The sequence below is a fragment of the Nothoprocta perdicaria genome, unplaced genomic scaffold (assembly GCF_003342845.1).
Source record: "Nothoprocta perdicaria isolate Ctin4 unplaced genomic scaffold, notPer1 scaffold_135, whole genome shotgun sequence".
Classification (NCBI taxonomy): domain Eukaryota; kingdom Metazoa; phylum Chordata; class Aves; order Tinamiformes; family Tinamidae; genus Nothoprocta; species Nothoprocta perdicaria.
Genome location: NW_020454483.1, coordinates 89,822 through 100,169, shown reverse-complemented (window position 1 = coordinate 100,169; position 10,348 = coordinate 89,822). Strand labels below are relative to the sequence as shown.

The window sequence follows — 10,348 nt, the reverse complement described above, 5'->3', positions numbered from 1 at the left end:
AAAACAGAGCACAGCTAGTAATATTCCTGACAGCACTGCTAATAATGCCATTACTGACATAACACGTCTAGTTCTAGTACTAGCATGTGCGAAGGATGATGACAAATTCGAAAGGATTCAAAAAAGAGCTGGCAACATGACTTGAGGTTTCCAAAAATCTGACCTCTAGTCAGAGGTCACCACTGAAGACACTTAATCTYTTTATTTTATAAATGAAAATGCTAAGAGGCAATAGCAAATGACCATTTAAATTAATAGGAAAAGATTCAGTAGCCGAAAGCTGATGCTAAACAAATTCTGTTTAGAAATAAGCCTCTGTTTTTAATAGTAATGTAATAAACGCCTGGGACACTGTTCCTGGGATTATTATGGATTCTCTATCATCCCAAATCCTAAAATATACATGCTAACCAGACAGAAGTTGTTGGTGTTGATGTGGGAGTTGCTCAGTGAATGCTTTGGCATAGTTTATGGAGGAAGTCACGCTAGATGATCGAGTTCCTTCTTGGCAGAACATGTACAATATTCCTGCTATGTGTGGGAGACACGAAGGAGGAAAGAAGAGATTAGGAAAAGCAAAAGGAGGCAAGGAAAGAAGGAGGAGATGTCTGGCTGGTTTCCTTGCTTTGTGCATGCAAGGTGCAAGCCTTGTGTGGTGCCATGTTTGGTGACTCGGTAAACTGTAGATGGTATCAAGGAACTGAGAGGCTTCAGCTCCTTCCAAGTTTTCAACAGTGCGGGAGAGTCCACTGAAGAGACCAGTAGCTACCAGGGTCTGCTGTCACTGCTTCCTAGTCTGAGCTGGATGCACACATAACATGATTTTACAGAGAAAAATGCAGAACCCAGCGACTCTCTTTTGAAAGTTACTCCTTGACAAGTGTTGTCCTTACTGACTATTGCAGGGGATCATTAGTGACATTTAAAATTTTCAATCTGAAAAGCAGTAGATGGGGATGCCAAAACAAAGTTGAAAAGTTGATGGATAACAGATGAATATTGGGATACAAGATCCCATCATTTGCTTTGTTGTGCTTCCCTCTCTTCCCAGCCACAGCAATAAGTGACTATAAACACCCAGAGAACAAACAACACAAAGTGGGCTGTAAAAAAATGTATAAAATGTCTTCTCACTACCACAGTAAACCATGACCTGATGCTGACCACTGAATGTTTGCCTGCTTTTTTCATTACACTGCAGCCTCAGAGGTCCAGCCCAAGTGAGGGTCCCTCTGCGCTAGTCACCATGGTCCCTGTTAGTGAGTGTCGGTCCTCTCCCAAAGAGCCCACAGCTTCACTCACTGAAATGGATCTCGACAGGAGAGTCTGCATTCCTGCTGAGTCTCAGAAAGTCACTCTAAATCTTCATCCATTCATGCAGGAAACAAGAAGAGCACTAAAATTGCTGTTTGGAAACATCTGAAATTCTTCTTTTTTAAATTTTAGTTATTGTACGTAGCAATTTTGATTTCCCACTAGCATTTAAGGAATGATGCTTTTAGAAAGCCAAACTGCAGCTTTTGGGACGTGTTAACTCATACAGGGCTGCTGTCGCACAACACTCACATACCAGCAACATCCMGAAGAAGTCTAAGGGTTAGTCTGGAGAGGCTTCTAGGATTACAAGGRTAACCTGTTTCACTTTTAAACCCGTTTTTTTTAGAATTAGGCCCCCCTCCAGCTCCTGAAACATCCATATTTTGATTTTGCTCCCCTATTTCAGGAAGAGATGTGCGGTGGAGAAYATCCAAAACATGATGGTGGCATACACTTATACTTCTGATTTACAATATAATGGTGAAACTAAGTTACTGAATGCTCCAGGGTGTGCATAACTGTATTAGGAGACCAATAAGCACTGTATATCTTTACACTTGTAAGAAATCTTCCTAATGGAAAATATGAATCCTCCTCTTGCAGTGAAGTGTTATAAATCTAGTCACAAAATGGCCGCAAGCAGCCATTTTACATGCCAGCCTTGCTAAATGTTGATGTAGGCKCTGCTCTAGACCCACACAGATAGCAGGGCTTTCTGGAGATGTGCACTGCTATATGGGCCTGCCATATGCCCTGTGCAGAATCCTCTGCTCCGTATCTGCTTCCAGGTTAAGTGAGGATCATCAAACTTCTGGAACCACGAATCCAACTAAATGCTAGTACCCAATATTTCATTCACATCATCGTCCTCAAAGGCAGCCAYCAGCCCTGGTGAGTTGAGCAGCAGGAAATTATTCCATAAGCTCTCCTGTCCCTCATGTTAAATCTGATTTCTACAAGTTCTGACTCTGCGCAGACTAGGGCTATCGCACCCTTTCCTGGATGAAACAGATGGTGAGGGAAGCCTTAGCTCGAACACTGCAGCTACTCAATACATGAACTCTGACAACAGGTTGGTTCTTAGCAGGGCTGAGCACCTGAAACCTGCCAAAGGTTTCAGCACCAATTCTTACGTACTTCTATGGAGTCAAATCTTGTCAAAAAGTGGGAGCAAGGTTAATTTGTACTCTAAGGAGAAAGAAGTTGGGGTCTTGGAGGGCCTTACACAGGTGTCATGGGAAGGACTTTAATCCACGGAAAGCAGAGAGGCCTTTACCACAGTGGAAGAAAAGCTCGGTCTCAGAGAAGGAGAAAGGTGACAGCAACTCAGTTGTAACAGTCTTTAAGTGGTAATATTGTGATCCTGTTTCACAGAAGAAACTGTAGCAGAAAACAATTAATTTGTCCAATTTGTAGGGGTGAGTATAGATAAAGCATCTCTTACAGAACAGTATTTCTTTCTCTCCATGTACATAAGTTTACTGTGTACGTATACCAACATGAACGCATAAATTTGAGGAGTAGAGAAACCTGAAAATTACACAAGATTCACATAAACAAACTTATTTCTAGACCAAAAGCTTTTTCTTTCACATCAAAGGCATTTTTTTAAAGATGGGATTGTGCATTCTCTCCATGCAGAAAAACAGTGAACCACGAGGACTTTTCCCCTGTTAGCTATCACACTTGTAAGAAAATTAGTAAATAAACTGGATAATGAAAATCTGCTTCTTTCTGCTTTGAAGATGTTCGCTTCATCCGATTTACCTTCATCTGATGGAGTAAAGGGAGGTATTATTAGAAATCCCTTCTGTTAGGAAATATTTGAATTCAAAATTAAATCCTGTGCTAAACTTTCCAAGGAAGTATCTACCTTCACTGAAGTCTTTTCAGGCCCCTACTTATTTCTACTTCAAACTTTTCACTGATTGTACTTTAAGCTCCATCAGTGAATGTAAATGGGGTTTCGCTATACGTTTAGTGCATTCAAGCATTCTTTGTTACAGTTCCCACCCTGCTGCATTATGTGAGCTCTGCCACGGAAGTCCAGCAGTCGGTTTGTTTTCTGCTATTAATAAAAGAACCTACTTTTCCCCACTTCTTTGAAGAAGTTGAAAGAGCTACATGTTGGAGGGGGAGGCGGTGGGGAACAGACTGCGGTGTAATCCCCAAACGCAAATGCTGTCTAGATTAGAAACCTCCCTGAAGAAAATTTACACATGCTAAGACTGTGCTTTTTGTGTGATGAACACTAGAGCAATAACTTAGCCACATACTGGGTTCTGCCTAATGCTTAAGGAGCCCACTAGGTGAAAAGAATTGAATGAAGGAAAAAAAAAAAATCTTCCAATTGGCTCTGTGCCGATGCCATCCAACCCTTTCAGTATCCAGTGACTTACTAAGGGAACTATTTTCATTTGTATTTCATCACTGAGGTATCTTAATATAATATGTAGGAATCTGCTAAAGTAAAAACCACCAAATGGGATTTACACATTCTTGGTGTTTCTACATAGTCCAGGAAAAGCTTAATTAAAGGGGTGGGACACCTCTCTACTCAATAGCTGTTTTTGCTTCGTACCTTCCCATGCACAACGCATGTAAACATCTAAGAAAAAGGGTCTGGGGGGATGGTGGTGCAAGAAAACCACCCAAAACCAAAACCAAAAATATGAGCCCTAAACTACAGAGCACAATCTTGATTATTTGCTTTGCCATATAAATAAACAAACATGCTCCTCGCAGAGAATCAGTTGCAACAGCCAACAGGAGAAAAAAAGGAGTATTATCTGCCTTTTTCCCTACAGGATTCTTGTATTGTTAAAGCTATCATTAATGTATCTAGTTTCTCATGCAATTACCGACTAATCCTTAATTCCTAAATAAGCACGGACAAGAGTAAAGATAGTAAACCCAAAAGCCTACCAGATAAACTTCAGTGTATAGTCAACTGGATGATTCCGTGCTAGATCCAATTTATTAGCTTAAAATGTTTATGAGGATGAAATAATTCTGTCAGTGTTGATGTCAGTAATCTTCTGTTCACTTGCTCTCAAGAGCTTCCACAGTCCATCTACCTGTTACTCAGAAGCTGTAAATACAGCTTTAGGTGCAAATTATTATATGTGGATTAATGCACTTCATCTCTTAAGAGCAGCTCTAGTATGGCAGAGGAGTGGAGAAAGATGCAGCAATCAGCAAACTCTGGAGATGCCTCTTTTAAGTATCAAACACAAAATTTTAACAAGGAGATGAATGTCTCGAACAGACACATTGTTTAGACAAAAGTACTTCAAATGAYTGTAACAGGGTAACTCTGTTTTAAGGGAGTGATACAGCCTCAGCTAGCATTTTTATAGGATCCCAGATTTTTTTTCTGTGTGCGTTGCATATATTTTACTGACTAGCCGGCTTGCTATAGAGAGTTGTATGGGGTTTTATTTATCTATCTATCTATCTATCTATCTATCTATCTATCTATCTATCTATCTATCTATCTATCTATTTATTTATTTATTGTTTTTGTGGTGCGCAGTTCCTAGAGAAGATGACTGCATTTCAATGTGAAATTAAGCACCCAGTCAGGAACTGAGCATAATCATCATATGGGCAAATCGGAATGATGGCTACATTTACTGCCTACAGAAATTTCTGCTTCTCTGCATATTAACACAGTGAAAACGTTGTTAGCTGAATGTGAATGTGCCCATTTTCATTACCAATGTAAATGTGTAACATCTTCTGTTAAACTTCATTGACATATTTCAGCAAGTGAATGGAAAAATGCCCCCAAATGTGATAGTTGTAGACTCTTGTTATACAACTTAGAGTAAAATATTCTTTTCTCTAATTCTAACAGTAATTAACTTGGATTGGAATTCCCCTGACTCATGTAACAGTCTACACTGTATTAATGGATCTCAGTGTTTATACGGTTTGAAAAGGAATCCTGTCCTATATACGTAACATTATATTAAGGTGCTAAAGATTTTCAGGTTAATGAAAACTATTGATCACGTCACTCTAGGGCGATCTATAGGCATTCTTTTGTTTAGGTCTAAAATGAAATGGTGTCGTGCTGAAACTTAAAATGCTGTAGAAATGAAGCTTTGGAAAATTGTTACATCTTCCATGAAGGCTAAAAATGAAAATAGACAATTATCATAATAATAATAATCCAGTTGTACAAGGCAGACAAAGGAAAAGCTAATACTTTCCTCCGCTTTTTGACTGATGTTTTGTTGGGCTGTAGCTAAACAGCACTTTAAGTTGACAGTAAATTAGCAAACAATGCGAGGGAGGAAAAAAGAAAGAAAATCACGCAGGGGTTAAGATGTTTATGTAAAACAGTGATTTTCCTTTTTAAAATTAAAACGTACAAATAAGCTGGTGTCAGGGACTAGGTGATCCTTCATTTCCACCGCATTGAGCAGGCTCGCGGCAGCAGCAGACAGCCGTTAATATATGCGTCTGGCTCAGTCTGGTCTCCCAACGAGGAATTCATCGAATTGTTAATATCTTTCCTTTTTTGTATGCACCACACATCATTTTCACTCTCTCTCTCTCTCTCTCTCCCCCCTCCCCTCTCCGGCTCGCTCTCCCTCCCTCTCTCCTTTGCGAGAAGGTTGTGTTTTGGCGTTTTGTTTTTGTTGCAGCACAAGCTGATTACCCCAAAACCGCATCTCAAGTGGCACCTACGAGCACTCTGTCCCCAAACAGGCAGCCCCGCAGAGGCGCCGGTGCGCGCGGCCCGCTGCCCGGCAGCGCCCGGAGCTGGGAGTGCCTCCTGCTTAGCTGCGTGGAGGCCTCGCGCGCGGCCCACGCCTGCCCCACACCTCCCGGCGCCTGCCCCACACCTCCCGACACCTGCCCCGCACCTCCCGGCGCCCGCCCGGCAGCCACAGCGTCCTGCTGGGAGCCCCGCGGAGCGGAGCTGCCCCCGTGCCCATGGAGAGGAGCTCCCTGAGCGCCAGGGCAGGCCGGCTGTGCCGTGCGGGCACTGCACAGGGCGGGCGGGAAGACTGCGGGGCCGCTCGCTCCTTCATCGCTCCTTCATTGCCATGGCCGGGGCCGCAGGGAGCAGGGCCCATGGGCCAGGGGGAAGCRCTGCCCATGGGCCAGGCCGAGCGGCGCTGCCGAGGCCTCGCTGAATATTCATGGCTTTCGCTGCGGCACCCAAAGAAGCCAGGTAGGGATTTTTAGCGATTCGCTCTATTCTCACTCTCCCTGCGGGGCAGAAATCCTTGAAATCATTAGGCTGCTGTTTCCTGACGGGGACACGCGCTCCACGCTGCGCCTTCACCCTCTTTGTGTGCACGGCGGGGAAAGCGACAYGACTCCGGGGCCCCCTGCACATCCACAGCCAAGGAAATGCAAGGAAAAGCATCCGCAATAAACGCCATGTAGATRTTTAAGCGTACGGATGGATGTACACACTGCGAATCTGATTTAATCTATCGGGATTTTTTGGAGAGGAGATAAATTCTATGCATGATTTAAAATGTATATCCCCATGAATACACCTACACACCGTATAGCTTTATCTCACTGTATAGGCTGAATGAACAGAATACATGTTCACCTGCTCAGTACCTTAAACACACTGTTTTAAGTAACGAACACTATTACACATAACTCAGTCGTTACCAATGATTTGCTCCATSAGTGTGAACACCTGCTTGGGTACATCAGTTCTGCGTATTTTGCATAGATTCAGACCTGCATTGCCAACACCACCTAAACAGAAATCAGGGTGAGATAACATATCTGCGCTAAAAGACAATTACTTCTACGTCCAAACGTTTGCAAATAGCTCTTTTGAGGGTTCCGAGCATGAGGGATTGGTGGTTTGAGAAGAAAAGAATTGCATCTTTACCAGGAACTGTATCATCATTGTAATTGTCAGAAAATATTCTCATGATGGTTTAAAGATTAAGGATGAAAAGATTAAAGATGGTATCTTGAGCAACTCAAAAACTACAGACAAGTACATAGTTCCTGCCTCTTAAGAAAACAAGACAACAAGAAAATGCATTCTGCTACAGATAAGAAMCATTTATTTTAACAATAGTCTTGATGCTTACAATAAAACACAATTCCTCCCACACAAGTGGAAAAAATATACTGCAGCCAAAATACCACTCGAGAAATGAACAAATAGTTTGGATGCTTGATCTGTGTGAAGCCTTTGTCTCAGCGAAGCCTGAGGTAGCAACAAGGTCCCGCAACACCAGGACCCGGAGAGAGCCACATCATGCCGAGCCCACAGACAAAATACTGAGAAATACAAACCAGTTTCTCTGGTGCCGATTGGAAGTTCAACCTTAATGAACAGTGCAGAGAAACTTGTGTCCTGTTAGATGTTTTTCTGCCAAGTCACCAAAGTCCTTAACACATGGGCGACAACCTACAGGTCGCTCCATTTTTGCCAGCGGGAGAAAAGCCGCAGAAAGTGCCGARGAGGCTGGAAGTTGAGGTCGGTTCTGAGGGTGCTGCGGGCTCTGGTCAGATGAATCCCGGCCAGGAATGTGGGCAGCTTTGCGTGTAAAGTGATTTTAAGGCTCTAGCATGGTTTTCACCCTGACTTTCCCCACTGCTTTAGAACGGAAATTAAACAAGAAAAAATTTTCAATGTCGGAGCATGTTCTCACTTAGACAAAGAAAAATGATGGCAACTACTTATAAAATACTCTCTGTCCCATACTGCCRGAGAAGCTAAGCAACAGTTCTCCTGCAGGCTGAAATCATCATTCAAACAATAACGGAATGAATGTTTTCCGGGCCTCAAACATCGATGTTTATGTTCTACGTTGTAGAAGTTAATTAAATGCTGTAACAACATATCTGAAAATATGCTTTGTACTAATCGTCTACAGAATGGTCTGTAATAACAGTATTATGGTTGACAGCCTTTTGTACATTTTAGGATACGCTGTATTTTAGTGCTTTTTTTTTTCTTTTTGAGGTACAAATTGGCATTAGATTTAAATTTTAATTCCAAATGTTACACGGCATCCAGTCCAGTTTTCAACACAGACAAATATGTAGCATCTTAACGTAGCACAATGGTAACAGCTCCTTCTCCTTTAGGAACGGTTGCGCTGCTCCGCACGTGAAACAGGTTTATCCTTCTCCTCCCTTCCTRGATGGGAAAGCTCCTTGATTCTCTGAATTCGGCAGCGAGAGAATCAGAGTCCAAAGCTGCTGGTTCCCCTCCGCCTAGGTCCCAAGAGCCTGACTTGTGATTGCTGCTAAAAAACCTCACAAGTTAGGGTCTCAGGGACTAGGAAAAGTCCGATACGATCCAGTAGAATTCGTCTTCCAATAATCCCAACCGCTTAGGAGGCAGGATCGCTGGCAGGACGACTCTCACTGCTGTGGATAAAGAAGCAAAACGAAACAAACAAGCACAAAAGCCGCCCCAAGACCCGAGGAGCCCTCCTTGCCCATCCCCTCCCTCGGATAAACACGCCACGGTTTCAAGTAGGGGGCAGGAAAGATCAAATAAGCAGGCAATACATATACGTACATTCGGGACAAGGTATCAGCTGACTGAACAGGGTTGTCTTAAGAGCATATTCCTCAACTTTTGGAAAGAGAAGCAACATAGAGCACRGGAAGAATCTTCGCTGCCTCCACTCCCTAGAAGCCACGTCTCGATACAGCGGAAGGAAGGGTCTGTAAATGGGTTAAAATCAGCTTCCAGCAGATTGGTACAGTGAGAGTTTTATTCTATTCCCCCTAATGCCTTAGAGAAGGATTAAATGCTTGTTAAGGGGTTTCTAATTGAAATATCTCCCCGTTATGCTTTTACTGTTCAGGTGGGCCCTGGGTCACACAGTGCTTTCAACCTGTTCCCGACGCGAGGACAACCTTGGGGCGTGCATTTACTTTTTGCCTCTTCCCCTGTTCAACATTTAATCCTTCTACGGACGCTTAGCAAAGGCTTCTTCCTCTCCAGCGCCGGAGCAGCTTTCGCCCYGCGAGCTGCCGCACACATTGACATGCAGAGGTGGCTGTCACTGGAGCCAGGCTGCTCGGGGCTCACACAACTTTCGCACCCTGGACGAGGCAGCGATCGGGTCTCCCAAAGCACCTTGGGCTGAAGCCGAACACTCGGGGTGGCACAACCACAATCCTGCGACACTTTCCCATTCCTTCTCCTCCCATCCTTAGGCTTGTTTGCAGCGCGAAAAAGAAAATGTCTACTTTAGGGATGGGATCCATGGTGGCTTTTTTTTTTCTTTTTTTCTTTCTTTCTTTTTTTTTTTCCTGTCTGTCCATCAGAACGTCAGAACCCAGAGCAAAAGCAACAGCAGCCATAGAGGTCCCGGCCACTGCTGGAGCGGAGGAATCGGGTATAGAAAACGCAGCGCTCGTCGGGAAGCCATCCAGCTTTAAAAAAAAAAAAAAAAAAAGAAAAAAAAAAGGGGGAAAAAAAAAAAAAGGAAAAGAGGGGGGGAAGAATTAGAATCAGTGCTGGCAGCGCAGGTGATTCATCCATTTACAAAAAAAAAAAAAGGAAAAGAGGGGGGGAAGAATTAGAATCAGTGCTGGCAGCGCAGGTGATTCATCCATTTACAAGTTAGCTGCAGAGAGCTGCACCGGAGAAAAGCCCTGCCCGCGCCCCCCGCGCGCAGCCCTCCCCGTGCCCTCCCCTCGCGACGCCACCTCGCATTTCAGCACACTCTGGGTTATTTAAAATATTCCAGCTGAGGCGACAATGCACCGTTATATAAGAGCCGCTCCTTTGTCGCTGCGCGCCGCTCCATCAGTTACGCCTCGGACACAGAACAGTTAAAGGAAACAATATATATATATATGTATATATGAGAGAGAGGTAGGTAGGTTTGTAGATATAGAATGTATAGCAGTCCCTGCATTTCATCCCATCTCTTTCCCAAAGCTGGCCGTGCCTTCACAAACCATCTCGAAACCGCAGCTTGCAGATCGATAATTAGAAGGAAAACCCTCTGCGCTCTGCAGACAGGACATTGCCGAGGTGCCCCCTTCCCTTCCCTTCCCTTCCCTT

At 43.7% G+C, this 10,348-nt stretch overlaps 1 long non-coding RNA gene across 1 annotated transcript in view; it reads right to left on the bottom strand.

Moving 5' to 3' along the window:
• Positions 1-7,520: 7,520 nt before the first annotated feature.
• Positions 7,521-10,348, bottom strand: part of LOC112942849 — a 90,374-nt gene continuing 87,546 nt past the window's right edge. The window contains exons 4-5 of the long non-coding RNA XR_003248464.1: positions 8,846-9,711; positions 7,521-8,691 (exon numbers count right to left, since the gene is read on the bottom strand). This is a non-coding gene — a long non-coding RNA (uncharacterized LOC112942849). The remainder of the gene's footprint in view (positions 8,692-8,845; positions 9,712-10,348) is intronic.